Raw genomic sequence first — 18,818 nt, 5'->3', positions numbered from 1 at the left:
AGCGTTCAGATAATTGTGTACTCAAAGCATGTTATGATGAGATGTTGGAAAATAATGACCCATGGATTCTTAATTTAAAACAGGAACTTTTCTCTGTCGGTCTTGGGTATATGTTTGAAGAAACCAGTAACAGTTCAGATCAATTTTATAGTAATGTATTTAAACAGCGTATCTTCGATAATTTCCAGCAAGAATGTTTGATGAAAGTAAATTTGTCGTCAAAAGGAATTTTATACCAAAATCTAGTTGTTGATATTAAACTTCAGTCGTATCTTTATAAACCAGTTAATTCTAATTACCAAAAACTTATTTCAAAGATTCCTTTGTCTGCACATGATCTAGCTATTGAACGTGGAAGATATATTAATATTCCAAGGCATGAAAGAAAATGCATTTTATGTGATGAAAATGATAGAGAAGATGAATACTATTTTATTTTTAAATGCAACTGTTACGCAGACATTCGTCTTAATTTGATTAAACCATATTATTTCAAAAACCCTAGTATGTTTTAATTTATTCAATTACTCAAAGTAGAAAATACAAAAGAACTAAACAATTTAGGAAAATACCTATCACTAGCAAATAAACGCAGGACAGATTTGTTATCAAATCTTAATTAAAATATGTTTATTTTCAACTTATTTGATTAATGATATATTTTTGTTTTGTTCTTTAAAATTGATGTAAGATATAGTGTTGTTGACTGTAGATGTATGTGAAGAGAGAAAGAAGAATTTTGTAGAATGAATGATGAATTAAGTGGGTGCCTTTGTCCTTAAATGTATGTACACATTATATTATGTTATCCAATAAGTTGTACAACTTAAGGAATACATTTGAATTGAATTGAAAAGGTAACAATTAGGGTAGTTATTGTCAATGTGATCCATTGAAAGTCAGAAATGGAATATATAATATGTGTAGTCTACGATAAAGCAACACAACACGCAAATTCGTCCGTAAACGAGCTTGACCAAGTGTAGACTAAGGAAAATGGTCACGTCCTGTCGCTTATCACTCCAAACATTGGAACTCTACCGAGTCAGACAGGAGAGGAGGCCAATAAACCCTACATCGAGTCAGACAGGAGAGAAGGTCAACAAACTAAAACACTACACCGTGTCTGACAGGAGAGGAGGCACCAACAAACTCTACACCGAGTCAGACAGGAGAGGAGGCCAACAAACCTTACACCGAGTCAGACAGGAGAGGAGGCCAACAAACCCTACACCGAGTCAGACTGGAGAGGAGGCCAACAAACCGTACAACGAGTCAGACAGGAGAGGAGGCCAACAAACCTTACACCGAGTCAAACAGGAGAGGAGGCCAACAAACCCTACACCGAGTCAGACAGGAGAGGAGGCCAACAAACCCTACACCGAGTCAGACAGGAGAGGAGGCCAACAAACCCTACAACGAGTCAGAGAGGAGAGGAGGCCAACAAACCCTACACCGAGTCAGACAGGAGAGAAGGTCAACAAACCCTACACCGAGTCAAACAGGAGAGGAGGCCAACAAACCCTACACCGAGTCAGACAGGAGAGGAGGCCAACAAACCTTAAACCGAGTCAGACAGGAGAGGAGGCCAACAAACCCTACACCGAGTCAAACAGGAGAGGAGGCCAACAAACCCTACACCGAGTCAGACAGGAGAGGAGGCCAACAAACCCTACACCGAGTCAGACAGAAGGAGGCCAACAAACCTACACCGAGTCAGACAGGAGAGAGGCCAACAAACACTACAACGAGTCAGACAGGAGAGGAGGCCAACAAACTACCTACACACCGAGTCAGACAGGAGAGGAGGCCAACAAACCCTACACCGAGTCAAACAGGAGAGGAGGCCAACAAACCTACACCGAGTCAGACAGGAGAGGCCAACAAACCTTACACACCCGAGTCAGACAGGAGAGAGGCCAACAAACCCTACACCGAGTCACAGGAGAGGAGGCCACAAACCTTACCGAGTCAGACAGGAGAGGAGGAAAACAATACACCGAGGTCAGACAGGAGAGGAGGCAATAACCCTACAACGAGTCAGACAGGAGAGGAGGCCAACAAACCCTACACCGAGTCAAACAGGAGAGGAGGCCAACAAACCTTACACCGAGTCAGACAGGAGAGGAGACAAACAAACCATACACCGAGTCAGACAGGAGAGGAGGCCAACAAACCCTACACCGAGTCAGACAGGAGAGGAGGCCAACAAACCTTACACCGAGTCAGACAGGAGAGGAGGCCAACAAACCATACACCGAGTCAGACAGGAGAGGAGGCCAACAAACCCTACACCGAGTCAAACAGGAGAGGAGGCCAACAAACCCTACACCGAGTCAAACAGGAGAGGAGGCCAACAAACCTTACACCGAGTCAGACAGGAGAGGAGACAAACAAACCATACACCGAGTCAGACAGGAGAGGAGGCCAACAAACCCTACACCGAGTCAAACAGGAGAGGAGGCCAACAAACCTTACATCGAGTCAAACAGGAGAGGAGGCCAACAAACCCTACACCGAGTCAGACTGGAGAGAAGGTCAACAAACCCTACACCGAGTCAGACAGGAGAGGAGGCCAACAAACCCTACACCGAGTCTGACAGGAGAGGAGGCCAACAAACCCTACACCGAGTCAGACAGGAGAGGAGGCCAACAAACCCTACACCGAGTCAGACAGGAGAGGAGGCCAACAAACCCTACACCGAGTCAGACAGGAGAGGAGGCCAACAAACCCTACACCGAGTCAAACAGGAGAGGAGGCCAACAAACCCTACACCGAGTCAGACAGGAGAGGAGGCCAACATACCTTACACCGAGTCAAACAGGAGAGGAGGCCAACAAACCCTACACCGAGTCAGACAGGAGAGGAGGTCAACAAACCCTACACCGAGTCAGACAGCAGAGGAGGCCAACAAACCCTACACCGAGTCAGACTGGAGAGGAGGATAACAAACCCTACACCGAGTCAAACAGGGGAGGAGGCCAACAAACCTTACACCGAGTCAGACAGGAGAGGAGGCCAACAAACCCTACACCGAGTCAGTCAGGAGACGAGGCCAACAAACTCTACACCGAGTCTGACAGAAGAGGAGGCCAACAAACTATACACCGAGTCAGACAGCAGAGGAGGATAACAAACCCTACACCGAGTCAGACTGGAGAGGAGGATAACAAACCCTACACCGAGTCAGACAGGAGAGGAGACAAACAAACCATACACCGAGTCAGACAGGAGAGGAGGCCAACAAACCCTACACCGAGTCAGACAGGAGAGGAGGTCAACAAACCCTACACCGAGTCTGACATGAGAGGAGGCCAACAAACCCTACACCGAGTCTGACATGAGAGGAGGCCAACAAACCCTACACCGAGTCAGACAGGAGAGGAGGTCAACAAACCCTACACCGAGTCAGACATGAGAGGAGGCCAACAAACCCTACACCGAGTCTGACATGAGAGGAGGCCAACAAACCCTACACCGAGTCAGACAGGAGAGGAGGCCAACCAACCCTACACCGAGTCAGACAGGAGAGGAGGCCAACAAACTCTACACCGAGTCAGACAGGAGAGGAGGCAAACAAACCATACACCGAGTCAGACAGGAGAGGAGGTCAACAAACCCTACACCGAGTCAGACAGGAGAGGAGGCAAACAAACCATACACCGAGTCAGACAGGAGAGGAGGTCAACAAACCCTACACCGAGTCAGACAGGAGAGGAGGTCAACAAACCCTTCACCGATTCAGATAGGAGAGGAGGCCAACACACCCTACACTGAGTCAAACAGGAGAGGAGGCCAACAAACCCTACACCGAGTCAGACAGGAGAGGAGGTCAACAAACCCTACACCGAGTCAGACTGGAGAGGAGGCCAACAAACCCTACACCGAGTCAGTCAGGAGACGAGGCCAACAAACTCTACACCGAGTCTGACGGGAGAGGAGGCCAACAAACCCTACACCGAGTCTGACATGAGAGGAGGCCAACAAACTATACACCGAGTCAGACAGGAGAGGAGGCCAACAAACCTTACATCGAGTCAAACAGGAGAGGAGGCCAACAAACCCTACACCGAGTCTGACATGAGAGGAGGCCAACAAACCCTACACCGAGTCTGACATGAGAGGAGGCCAACAAACTATACACCGAGTCAGACAGGAGAGGAGGCCAACAAACCCTACACCAAGTCAGACAGGAGAGGAGGCCAACAAACCATACACCGAGTCAGACAGGGGAGGAGGCCAACAAACCATACACCGAGTCGGACAGGGGAGGAGGCCAACAAACCCTACACCGAGTCATACTGGAGAGAAGGTCAACAAACCCTACACCGAGTCAGACAGGAGAGGAGGCAAACAAACCATACACCGAGTCAGACAGGAGAGGAGGTCAACAAACCCTACACCGAGTCAGACAGGAGAGGAGGCAAACAAACCATACACCGAGTCAGACAGGAGAGGAGGTCAACAAACCCTACACCGAGTCAGACAGGAGAGGAGGTCAACAAACCCTTCACCGATTCAGATAGGAGAGGAGGCCAACACATCCTACACTGAGTCAAACAGGAGAGAAGGTCAACAAACCCTACACCGAGTCAGACAGGAGAGGAGGCCAACCAACCCTACACCGAGTCAGACAGGAGAGGAGGCCAACAAACTCTACACCGAGTCAGACAGGAGAGGAGGCCAACAAACCTTACACCGAGTCAGACTGGAGAGGAGGCCAACAAACTATACACCGAGTCAGACAGGAGATGAGGCCAACAAACCCTACAAGGAGTCAGACAGGGGAGGAGGCCAACAAACCCTACACCGAGTCAGACGGGAGAGGAGGCCAACAAACCCTACACCGAGTCTGACATGAGAGGAGGCCAACAAACTATACACCGAGTCAGAGAGGAGAGGAGGCCAACAAACCCTACACCGAGTCAGACAGGAGAGGAGGCCAACAATTTCTACACCGAGTCAGACAGGAGAGGAGACCAACAAACCTTACATCGAGTCAAACAGGAGAGGAGGCCAACAAACCCTACACCGAGTCTGACATGAGAGGAGGCCAACAAACCCTACACCGAGTCTGACATGAGAGGAGGCCAACAAACTATACACCGAGTCAGACTGGAGAGGAGGCCAACAAACCATACACCGAGTCAGACAGGAGATGAGGCCAACAAACCATACACCGAGTCAGACAGGGGAGGAGGCCAACAAACCATACACCGAGTCAGACAGGAGAGGAGGCCAACAAACCATACACCGAGTCAGACAGGAGAGGAGGCCAACAAACCCTACACCGAGTCAGACAGGAGAGGAGGCCAACCAACCCTACACCGAGTCAGACAGGAGAGGAGGCCAACAAACTCTACACCGAGTCAGACAGGAGAGGAGGCCAACAAACCTTACACCGAGTCAGACAGGAGAGGAGGCAAACAAACCATACACCGAGTCAGACAGGAGAGGAGGTTAACAAACCCTACACCGAGTCAGACAGGAGAGGAGGTCAACAAACCCTACACCGAGTCAGACAGGAGAGGAGGTCAACAAACCCTACACCGAGTCAGACTGGAGAGGAGGCCAACAAACCCTACACCGAGTCAGTCAGGAGACGAGGCCAACAAACTCTACACCGAGTCTGACATGAGAGGAGGCCAACAAACTATACACCGAGTCAGACAGGAGAGGAGGCCAACAAACCCTACACCGAGTCAGACAGGAGAGGAGGCCAACAAACCTACACCGAGTCAGACAGGAGAGGAGGCCAACAAACTCCTACACCGATTCAGACAGGAGAGGAGGTCAACAAACCCTACACCGAGTCAGACAGGAGAGGAGGCCAACAAACCCTACACCGAGTCAGACAGGAGAGGAGGCCAACAAACCCTACACCGAGTCAGACAGGAGAGGAGGCCAACAAACCTACACCGAGTCAGACAGGAGAGGAGGTCAACAAACCCTACACCGAGTCAGACAGGAGAGGAGGTCAACAAACCCTACACCGAGTCAGACAGGAGAGGAGGCAAACAAACCATACACCGAGTCAGACAGGAGAGGAGGTCAACAAACCCTACACCGAGTCAGACAGGAGAGGAGGTCAACAAACCCTACACCGAGTCAGACAGGAGAGGAGGCAAACAAACCATACACCGAGTCAGACAGGAGAGGAGGTCAACAAACCCTACACCGAGTCAGACAGGAGAGGAGGTCAACAAACCCTTCACCGATTCAGATAGGAGAGGAGGCCAACACACCCTACACTGAGTCAAACAGGAGAGGAGGCCAACAAACCCTACACCGAGTCAGACAGGGGAGGAGGCCAACAAACCTTACACCGAGTCAGATAGGAGAGGAGGCCAACACACCCTACACTGAGTCAAACAGGAGAGGAGGCCAACAAACCCTACACCGAGTCAGACAGGGGAGGAGGCCAACAAACCTTACACCGAGTCAGACAGGAGAGGAGGCCAACAAACCCTACACCGAGTCAGACAGGAGAGGAGGCCAACAAACCTTACACCGAGTCAGACAGGAGAGGAGGCCAACAAACCCTACACCGAGTCAGACAGGAGAGGGGGCCAACAAACCCTACACCGAGTCAGACAGGAGAGGAGGCCAACAAACCTTACACCGAGTCAGACAGGAGAGAAGGCCAACAAACTCCACACCGATTCAAACAGGAGAGGAGGTCAACAAACCCTACACCGAGTCAGACAGGAGAGGAGGCCAACAAACCCTACACCGAGTCAGACAGGAGAGGGGGCCAACAAACCCTACACCGAGTCAGACAGGAGAGGAGGCCAACAAACCTTACACCGAGTCAGACAGGAGAGGAGGTCAACAAACCCTACACCGAGTCAGACAGGAGAGGAGGTCAACAAACCCTACACCGAGTCAGACAGGAGAGGAGGCAAACAAACCATACACCGAGTCAGACAGGAGAGGAGGTCAACAAACCCTACACCGAGTCAGACAGGAGAGGAGGTCAACAAACCCTTCACCGATTCAGATAGGAGAGGAGGCCAACACACCCTACACTGAGTCAAACAGGAGAGGAGGCCAACAAACCCTACACCGAGTCAGACAGGGGAGGAGGCCAACAAACCTTACACCGAGTCAGACAGGAGAGGAGGCCAACAAACCCTACACCGAGTCAGACAGGAGAGGAGGCCAACAAACCATACACCGAGTCAGACAGGAGAGGAGGCAACAAAACTATACCCGAGTCAGGACAGGAGATGAGGACACAAACCCTAATGAGTCAGACAGGGGGAGGAGGCAAACACCTACACCGAGTCAGGACAGGAGAGGAGGCCACAACCAAACCCTCCACCGATTCAGGACTGGAGAGAGGTCAACACACCTAAAACACGACACGTAGTCGACAGGAGAGGAGGCACCAACAATAATCTACACCGAGTCAGACAGGGAAGAGGGAGGCCCAACAAACCCTACACCCGAGTCAGTAAGGAGAGGAGGCCAACAAATTCCTACACCGAGGTCAGACATGGAGAGGAGGCCAAACAAACCCGTAACACACGAGTCAGATAGGAGAGGAGGCCAAACAAACCTTTCTACACCGAAGCTCACACAGGAGAGGGAGGCCAACAAACCCTACACCGAGTCAGACAGGAGAGGGAGGCAACACACCCTACACCGAGTCCAGACAGGAGAGGAGGCACAAAATTTCTACACCGAGTCAGACAGGAGAGGAGGCCAACAAACCCTACACCGAGTCAGATAGGAGAGGAGGCCAACAATTTCTACACCGAGTCAGACAGGAGAGGAGGCCAACAAACCCTACACCGAGTCAGACAGGAGAGGAGGCCAACAAACCCTACACCGAGTCAGACAGGAGAGGAGGCCAACAAACCCTACACCGAGTCAGACTGGAGAGGAGGCCAACAAACCCTACACCGAGTCAGACAGGAGAGGAGGCCAACAAACCCTACACCGAGTCAGACAGGAGAGGAGGCCAACAAACCCTACACCGAGTCAGACTGGAGAGGAGGCCAACAAACCCTACACCGAGTCAGACAGCAGAGGAGGCCAACAAACCCTACACCGAGTCAGACAGGAGAGGAGGCCAACAAACCCTACACCGAGTCAGACTGGAGAGGAGGCCAACAAACCCTACACCGAGTCTGACAGGAGAGGAGGCCAACAAACCCTACACCGAGTCAGACAGGAGAGGAGGCCAACAAACCCTACACCGAGTCAAACAGGAGAGGAGGCCAACAAACCCTACACCGAGTCAGACAGGAGAGGAGGCCAACATACCTTACACCGAGTCAAACAGGAGAGGAGGCCAACAAACTCTACACCGAGTCAGACTGGAGAGGAGGTCAACAAACCCTACAACGAGTCAGACTGGAGAGGAGGCCAACAAACCCTACACCGAGTCAGACAGGAGAGGAGGCCAACCAACCCTACACCGAGTCAGACAGGAGAGGAGGCCAACAAACCATACACCGAGTCAGACAGGAGAGGAGGCCAACAAACCTTACACCGAGTCAGACAGGAGAGGAGGCCAACATATCCTACACCGAGTCAGACAGGAGAGGAGGCCAACAAACCCTACACCGAGTCAGACAGCAGAGGAGGCCAACAAACCCTACACCGAGTCAGACAGGAGAGGAGGCCAACAAACCCTACACCGAGTCAGAGAGGAGAGGAGGCAAACAAACCATACACCGAGTCAGACAGGAGATGAGGCCAACAAACCCTACACCGAGTCAGACAGCAGAGGAGGCCAACAAACCCTACACCGAGTCAGACAGGAGAGGAGGCCAACAAACCATACACCGAGTCAGACAGGAGAGGAGGCCAACAAACCATACACCGAGTCAGACAGGAGAGGAGGCAAACAAACCATACACCGAGTCAGACAGGAGATGAGGCCAACAAACCCTACACCGAGTCAGACAGCAGAGGAGGCCAACAAACCCTACACCGAGTCAGACAGGAGAGGAGGCCAACAAACCATACACCGAGTCAGACAGGAGAGGAGGCCAACAAACCATACACCGAGTCAGACAGGAGAGGAGGCAAACAAACCATACACCGAGTCAGACAGGAGATGAGGCCAACAAACCCTACACCGAGTCAGACAGCAGAGGAGGCCAACAAACCCTACACCGAGTCAGACAGGAGAGGAGGCCAACAAACCCTACACCGAGTCAGACTGGAGAGGAGGCCAACAAACCCTACACCGATTCAGACAGGAGAGGAGGCCAACAAACCCTACACCGATTCAGACAGGAGAGGAGGCCAACAAACCCTACACCGATTCAGACTGGAGAGAAGGTCAACAAACTAAAACACTACACCGCGTCTGACAGGAGAGGAGGCACCAACAAACTCTACACCGAGTCAGACAGGAGAGGAGGCCAACAAACCCTACACCGAGTCAGACTGGAGAGAAGGTCAACAAACCTTACACCGAGTCAGACAGGAGAGGAGGCCAACCAACCCTACACCGAGTCAGACAGCAGAGGAGGCCAACAAACTCTACACCGAGTCAGACAGGAGAGGAGGCCAACAAACTCTACACCGAGTCAAACAGGAGAGGAGGCCAACAAACCCTACACCAAGTCAGACAGGAGAGGAGGCCAACAAACCCTACACCGAGTCTAGACAGGAGAGAAGGTCAACAAACCCTACACCGAGTCAAACAGGAGAGGAGGCCAACAAACCCTACACCGAGTCAGACAGGAGAGGAGGCCAACATACCCTACACCGAGTCAGACAGGAGAGGAGGTCAACAAACCCTACACCGAGTCAGACAGGAGAGGAGGCCAACAAACCTTATACCGAGTCAAACAGGAGAGGAGGCCAACAAACCATACACCGAGTCAGACAGGAGAGGGGCCAACAAACCCTACACCGAGTCAGACAGGAGAGGAGGCCAACAAACCCTACACCGAGTCAGAGAGGAGAGGAGGCCAACAAACCCTACACCGAGTCAGACAGGAGAGGAGGCCAACAAACCCTACACCGAGTCAGACAGGAGAGGAGGCCAACAAACCTTACACCGAGTCAAACAGGAGAGGAGGCCAACAAACCCTACACCGAGTCAGACAGGAGAGGAGGCCAACAAACCCTACACCGAGTCAGACAGGAGAGGAGGCCAACAAACCCTACACCGAGTCAGACTGGAGAGAAGGTCAACAAACCCTACACCGAGTCAGACAGGAGATGAGGCCAACCAACCATACACCGAGTCAGACAGGGGAGGAGGCCAACAAACCTTACACCGAGTCAAACAGGAGAGGAGGCCAACAAACCCTACACCGAGTCAGACAGGAGAGGAGGCCAACAAACCCTACACCGAGTCAAACAGGAGAGGAGGCCAACAAACCCTACACCGAGTCAGACAGGAGAGGAGGCCAACAAACCCTACACCGAGTCAGACAGGAGAGGAGGCCAACAAACCCTACACCGAGTCAGAGAGGAGAGGAGGCCAACAAACCCTACACCGAGTCAAACAGGAGAGGAGGCCAACAAACCATACACCGAGTCAGACTGGAGAGGAGGCAAACAAACCCTACACCGAGTCAGACAGGAGAGGAGGCCAACAAACCTTACACCGAGTCAGACAGGAGAGGAGGCCAACAAACCCTACACCGAGTCAGACAGGAGAGGGGGCCAACAACCAAACCCTACACCGAGTCAGACAGGAGAGGAGGCCAACAAACCCTACACCGAGTCAGACAGGAGAGGAGGCCAACAAACCCTACACCGAGTCAGACAGCGGAGGAGGCCAACAAACCCTACACCGAGTCAGACAGGAGAGGAGGCCAACAAACCCTACACCGAGTCAGACTGGAGAGGAGGCCAACAAACCCTACACCGATTCAGACAGGAGAGGAGGCCAACAAACCCTACACCGATTCAGACAGGAGAGGAGGCCAACAAACCATACACCGAGTCAGACAGGAGAGGGGCCAACAAACCCTACACCGAGTCAGACAGGAGAGGAGGCCAACAAACCCTACACCGAGTCAGAGAGGAGAGGAGGCCAACAAACCCTACACCGAGTCAGACAGGAGAGGGGGCCAACAAACCCTACACCGAGTCAGACAGGAGAGGGGGCCAACAAACCTTACACCGAGTCAAACAGGAGAGGAGGCCAACAAACCCTACACCGAGTCAGACAGGAGAGGAGGCCAACAAACCCTACACCGAGTCAGACAGGAGAGGAGGCCAACAAACCCTACACCGAGTCAGACTGGAGAGAAGGTCAACAAACCCTACACCGAGTCAGACAGGAGATGAGGCCAACCAACCCTACACCGAGTCAGACAGGAGAGGAGGCCAACAAACCCTACACCGAGTCAGACAGGAGAGGAGGCCAACAAACCCTACACCGAGTCAGAGAGGAGAGGAGGCCAACAAACCCTACACCGAGTCAAACAGGAGAGGAGGCCAACAAACCCTACACCGAGTCAGACTGGAGAGGAGGCAAACAAACCCTACACCGAGTCAGACAGGAGAGGAGGCCAACAAACCTTACACCGAGTCAGACAGGAGAGGAGGTCAACAAACCCTACACCGAGTCAGACAGGAGAGGGGGCCAACAAACCCTACACCGAGTCAGACAGGAGAGGAGGCCAACAAACCCTACACCGAGTCAGACAGGAGAGGAGGCCAACAAACCCTACACCGAGTCAGACAGGAGAGGAGGCCAACAAACCATACACCGAGTCAGACAGGGGAGGAGGCCAACAAACCCTACACCGAGTCAGACTGGAGAGGAGGCCAACAAACCCTACACCGAGTCAGACAGCAGAGGAGGCCAACAAACCCTACACCGAGTCAGACAGGAGAGGAGGCCAACAAACCATACACCGAGTCAGACAGGAGAGGAGGCCAACAAACCATACACCGAGTCAGACAGGAGAGGAGGCAAACAAACCATACACCGAGTCAGACAGGAGATGAGGCCAACAAACCCTACACCGAGTCAGACAGCAGAGGAGGCCAACAAACCCTACACCGAGTCAGACAGGAGAGGAGGCCAACAAACCCTACACCGAGTCAAACTGGAGAGGAGGCCAACAAACCCTACACCGATTCAGACAGGAGAGGAGGCCAACAAACCCTACACCGATTCAGACAGGAGAGGAGGCCAACAAACCCTACACCGATTCAGACAGGAGAGGAGGCCAACAAACCCTACACCGATTCAGACAGGAGAGGAGGCCAACAAACCCTACACCGATTCAGACTGGAGAGAAGGTCAACAAACTAAAACACTACACCGCGTCTGACAGGAGAGGAGGCACCAACAAACTCTACACCGAGTCAGACAGGAGAGGAGGCCAACAAACCCTATACCGAGTCAGACTGGAGAGAAGGTCAACAAACCTTACACCGAGTCAGACAGGAGAGGAGGCCAACCAACCCTACACCGAGTCAGACAGCAGAGGAGGCCAACAAACTCTACACCGAGTCAGACAGGAGAGGAGGCCAACAAACTCTACACCGAGTCAAACAGGAGAGGAGGCCAACAAACCCTACACCAAGTCAGACAGGAGAGGAGGTCAACAAACCCTACACCGAGTCAGACAGGAGAGGAGGCCAACAAACCCTACACCGAGTCAAACAGGAGAGGAGGCCAACAAACCATACACCGAGTCAGACAGGAGAGGGGCCAACAAACCCTACACCGAGTCAGACAGGAGAGGAGGCCAACAAACCCTACACCGAGTCAGAGAGGAGAGGAGGCCAACAAACCCTACACCGAGTCAGACAGGAGAGGAGGCCAACAAACCCTACACCGAGTCAGACAGGAGAGGGGGCCAACAAACCTTACACCGAGTCAAACAGGAGAGGAGGCCAACAAACCCTACACCGAGTCAGACAGGAGAGGAGGCCAACAAACCCTACACCGAGTCAGACAGGAGAGGAGGCCAACAAACCCTACACCGAGTCAGACTGGAGAGAAGGTCAACAAACCCTACACCGAGTCAGACAGGAGATGAGGCCAACCAACCATACACCGAGTCAGACAGGGGAGGAGGCCAACAAACCTTACACCGAGTCAAACAGGAGAGGAGGCCAACAAACCCTACACCGAGTCAGACAGGAGAGGAGGCCAACAAACCCTACACCGAGTCAAACAGGAGAGGAGGCCAACAAACCCTACACCGAGTCAGACAGGAGAGGAGGCCAACAAATCCTACACCGAGTCAGACAGGAGAGGAGGCCAACAAACCCTACACCGAGTCAGAGAGGAGAGGAGGCCAACAAACCCTACACCGAGTCAAACAGGAGAGGAGGCCAACAAACCATACACCGAGTCAGACTGGAGAGGAGGCAAACAAACCCTACACCGAGTCAGACAGGAGAGGAGGCCAACAAACCTTACACCGAGTCAGACAGGAGAGGAGGTCAACAAACCCTACACCGAGTCAGACAGGAGAGGGGGCCAACAAATTCTACACCGAGTCAGACAGGAGAGGAGGCCAACAAACCCTACACCGAGTCAGACAGGAGAGGAGGCCAACAAACCATACACCGAGTCAGACAGGGGAGGAGGCCAACAAACCCTACACCGAGTCAGACTGGAAAGGAGGCCAACAAACCCTACACCGAGTCAGACAGGAGAGAAGGCCAACACACCCTACACCGAGTCTGACAGGAGAGGAGGCCAACAAACCCTACACCGAGTCAGACAGGAGAGGAGGCCAACAAAATATACACCGAGTCAGACAGGAGAGGAGGCCAACAAACCCTACACCGAGTCAGTCAGGAGAGGAGGCCAACAAACCCTACACCGAGTCAGACTGGAGAGAAGGTCAACAAACCTTACACCGAGTCAGACAGGAGAGGAGGCCAACCAACCCTACACCGAGTCAGACAGGAGAGGAGGCCAACAAACCCTACACCGAGTCAGACAGGGGAGGAGGCCAACAAACTCCACACCGAGTCAGACAGGAGAGGAGGCCAACAAACCATACACCGAGTCAGACAGGAGAGGAGGCCAACAAACCCTACACCGAGTCAGACAGGAGAGGAGGCCAACAAACCCTACACCGAGTCAGAGAGGAGAGGAGGCCAACAAACCTTACACCAAGTCAGACAGGAGAGACAAGATACACCACTACAAACCCTGAACAGAATGAGACAGGAAACACTCCCTACAAACCCTGAACAGAACTAGACAGGAAACACTCCCTACAATCCCCGAACAGAATTAGACAGGAAACACTCCCTACACACACTGAACAAAATGAGACAGGAAACACTCCCTACAAACCCTGAACAGAATTAGACAGGAAACACTCCCTACACACACTGAACAGAATGAGACAGGAAACACTCCCTACAAACCCTGAACAGAATGAGACAGGAAACACTCCCTACAATCCCCGAACAGAATGAGACAGGAAACACTCCCTACAAACACTATACATAACACATACGCAGAAAAGAGACACCCCCTCTCCCCCCACGAACATGACGCTGCTATGTTTGTCCAGAGAACAGGAAAGAAATTCAGATGGATGTTATATGAAGTCCATGTTCTCTTACTGTTCGTGTAGGCCAAAATGATTACCTCCAATTTCGTACTGTAGGTGAAGAAAAAAAAATAAGCATGTGCATAATACAAGGATGAGTTACAATGATATTGTTTGATTCAAAATTCTTTGTTATCTATCCTTTTTTGGGATGAAAGAATGTAATAAAATTGATTAATTGATTGGTATAAATGGGTAGTATTGTGTCACTTCATATAACAGTTTTGAACAGACGAAAACATTCTAAAATTGGGACTATTTTTGTCACTTGATTTAAGCTAAAGGAGATGTAAAGACTAAATGAAAGATTGGTGGATTTAGAAAAATACGTAGCCAGTGAGTGAATATTCCGTACACATCGAGGGATTTACATCAACACAAACTGATATTACAAAAATACCACCCTATAGACGGTACACCATTCACAAAGAGCACACACAAACCTTGGAGGAGGTACAGTAAGCTGACAGGCGTCATACACTGTACATTATTGATAAGAGCATATATTGTGGAATGTCTTGGAGGCTGAGCGCCGGTATTGGTGTGACAGGAGTACGAGATAAAACTGAGTAAAACAGATGACGGCTATTGATTCGCGAACGACTGTTACAGCCTGCGGTAAGTATCGCTGACATGGGGACGTGCACGACTCACTACACGTGTAGAGATCACGGATGGAGGATTTTCATGAAAAAAATATCCAATAGGGGATACATTAAATGTCACTTAACATGACGTAATATGTTTCATGTAAGATGGCTGCAGGCAGTTGACACCAGAGCCTTTTATTGATAAGTCATGTACGTAATTTCTCATTGGGTACACGTGTATGTAGTTAAACTTGTGTTTAAATACGTACCATGGTTTATAATTCAACCCCGGATAGTTTGTAGGGCGGTGATGAAAACGGTTATTTCATTGTAAATATTAACCTTTCAACTGAGAATATTTATAAGTTAGCAACAGGCTTACAAAGTATTTGAGGGATAGGTAATGAACAGAACAATAGTGTATATTTTAAGTTGTTTTATTGTTTAACAGTGGAATCTCGAATGACAAATGTCATGAGATGTAAAGAGACATAAAGGTAGCAGAACAATAACCATGAGATCGCTATATATATCAAACACGAATTTAACAGCAGAAACGAAGGCGAATTTAAAGGAACGTAACATTGTGTTTCGAAAAGAAAAGCATGTTTTGGTTGATTGGCTACAACAACAATGCAAATATAACCAACGTCACTTTTTTACACTGGAAAACAGCAAACCAAACCAATATCGACGGTAATGAGTTTTAATACCATGAGGACGAATATGAAAAAATCACAAATATATAAATTCATATATCTTAAAACACTGCGCTGTCTTCAATCAATCAGCATTTATTACAGAAAACACGATGTTCAGAGAAAATAATTGAATATGAAGTCGTTTGAGACATATAAAAATAATAGAAGGGCTCTAACTACCGAATCAGAACGTTAACATTTAGGAAATCAATGCCAATAACGTACTGATACGGAAATCACGTAGTGTCCTTGAATTTAAAGTCGAAAGAAACGATCGACGACATTATGTTATTTCCAGACCTATTTTCGCAACAAATCCTCTGTTATAGAGATTTTGAATATGTTTTTGTTACATAGCCCGATAGATTCTTCAAAACTTCCACCAAATATGAAAACAAAGTGGACACATTTTATATATATATATATATAGTAACACAAATTACGAAAGAAGACAATTTTATGACTCGTTGACTGACTGAGCCTCGAACTCAAACTTGATCTGCGGCACGTATTCGACTAGCCAGAAATACATTGTACCCACAACTTATATAAATCGTTTATTTGATAATATGAATGGTGCATTTCCCCAAATGTAAAGCCATTCCTGAATAAACGTTAGCCAAATAAGAATATAGACCCCGGTAACAAGCACTTATATTTCTACACTAATCAGATGTTAAATAGAAGTAACATACCAAATCTTGAGGATATGCTGAACATGACGTTAACATCTACAGTAAGGCACATTTTTGACATATGTCATATTACTCCACTCTGTATACATCCCATTTTTGAAAGGAAAAAAAAGGATTTTCATCTCATTGGAGCTTTTTCTTCCAATCAATACAAATGCAAACTTATGAAAAAAAAATCAAAAAAATCAGACATACTGCTGATTTGCTTTAATGTGGGTATTCTTCTGTTGTTTTTGTTTAAAATTCATTCATTTTTTATTTATGTTGATAAGTTCATTTTAATGTGACAATCAGTTTATTATCCTTGTTGATCCTATTTCAATTGATACATTACAATAATGACATTCAAGACATTTATTTAAGTTCATTCTTTTACAGCAGTCGCTTTACTCATCATTTAAACAAACCTGGGCGGTTACCACTTAGCTGTACGGAAGGCGTGAATATTTCCATATTTCTAACTATCTTAAAGCTGTTGTTCTGTATCACAAGACTAACAATACGTAACGTATATAATATATGGGCGAACTTGATTCTAGCTTGCCGTTTGCAGGTTTTGAGCTTGCTGCAGGCATGTACATTCAAGCGAAGCGATGGCCGGCATAGACCCAAAACATATTGGTTTTATTTGTTTTATATAGGAATGAACATATTTCAAAAGCATTGTAAACATCGAACGCTGCAGAACATTAAACTTATTTTGCAACATGTATGACTAAAATAGCCTGACAGTTCAAAACAATTTGAATTCTCTAACTTTCCACTTAATCTAATCTTTCGGTTGAACACGTCGTCACATTGTTTACCGATGTGCCAACGTATCCAAACCGGCGAGAACCTACACCGATCGGCACGTGTCGTAATTGCGCGCGTATATTCAGGACACAATCAAGAATTTTGCCCCCCCCCCCCCCCCCCGCCCCTTGCCGTCGGCATACCGGCACGTCAGAATCAAGTTCTCCCTAAATTTGCTTGTTTGTTGTTGTTTGTTGATTTGTTTGACGTTTGCATTGTAGATTTGCTGTTAAGAATGAAATAGGTAACTTCAGTTTAGAAACAGCTATGAACCTGCCTTATTTACATGTCACAATTGATTTGCTATTCAAGGATTAAATCGGAATGCGACGTTTGAGATGATTGATGTCGATGGCCGGCTTTCCAGAGATGCGGGGAGGTTTTACAGTGCCATCCTGATCACATTAACAATCACACCATGTTTTATATCAAGTTTGACGTTGCTGATCTGCCTAACGGTTTTATTGTCACAAGTAATTCTCAATTCGAAAACGTAAATATTATATAGACTCAGGCAAGATGATTATGACTCGGGTCGTCAAAGACGTCCAGGATATTCATTCTCCAAGAGTAGTTACTCTTATTTTCGTTATTGCAATACAGGTCTAGCTTGATGTTTGATGTTATTGCAATACAGGTCTAGTTTGATGTTTGAAGTTATTGCAATACAGGTTTAGCTTGATGTTTGAAGTTATTGCCAACCAGGTCTAGCTTGATGTTTGAAGTTATTGCCAACCAGGTCTAGCTTGATGTTTGAAGTTATTGCCAACCAGGTCTAGCTTGATGTTTGAAGTAATTACTCGACAGGTCTTGTTTGATGTTTGAAATTATTAACATACTGGCCTATCTTGATGTTTGAAGTTATTTCCCTATGGTCTTATTTGATGTTTTCAGTTATTGTCCTACAGATCTAGCTTGATGTTTTCAGTTATTGCCGTACAAATCTAGCTTGATGTTTGAAATTATTTCCCTACATGTCTTATTTGATGTTTTCAGTTATTTCCCTACAGATCTAGCTTGATGTTTTCAGTTATTGCCCTACAGATCTAGCTTGATGTTTTCAGTTATTGCTCTACATATCTAGCTTGATGTTCTCAGTTATTGCCATACAGGTCTTGTTTGATGTTTAAAGTTTTTACCCTATATGTCTAGCTTCATGGTTAAAAGTATTGTCCAACAAGTCTAGCTTCATGTTTGAAAATGTCTTCTTTGATGTTTTGAAGTAATGACCCTTCACGTTTTGTTTGAGTAATGAAGTTATTGCCCTACATGTAAAGCATGATGTTTTCAAGAATTGCCATACGGGTCTTATTTGATGGTAGATGTTATAGCCCTACAGGTCTTGTTTGGTGTTTGAAGTTATTGTCTTACAGGTTTCGCTTGATGTTTGAAGCAATTTCCCTCGTCGATTACACTAAAGTGATACACATACAGGCGCGGCGGGTGGATATTACCTCACTAACAAGCTAATGTGTATGTCGATCAAACAACACTATTAATACATGATACCTTGATTTGTC

This window comes from Pecten maximus, chromosome 4 (assembly GCF_902652985.1).
Source record: "Pecten maximus chromosome 4, xPecMax1.1, whole genome shotgun sequence".
Classification (NCBI taxonomy): domain Eukaryota; kingdom Metazoa; phylum Mollusca; class Bivalvia; order Pectinida; family Pectinidae; genus Pecten; species Pecten maximus.
This window is presented reverse-complemented; position numbering follows the sequence as displayed.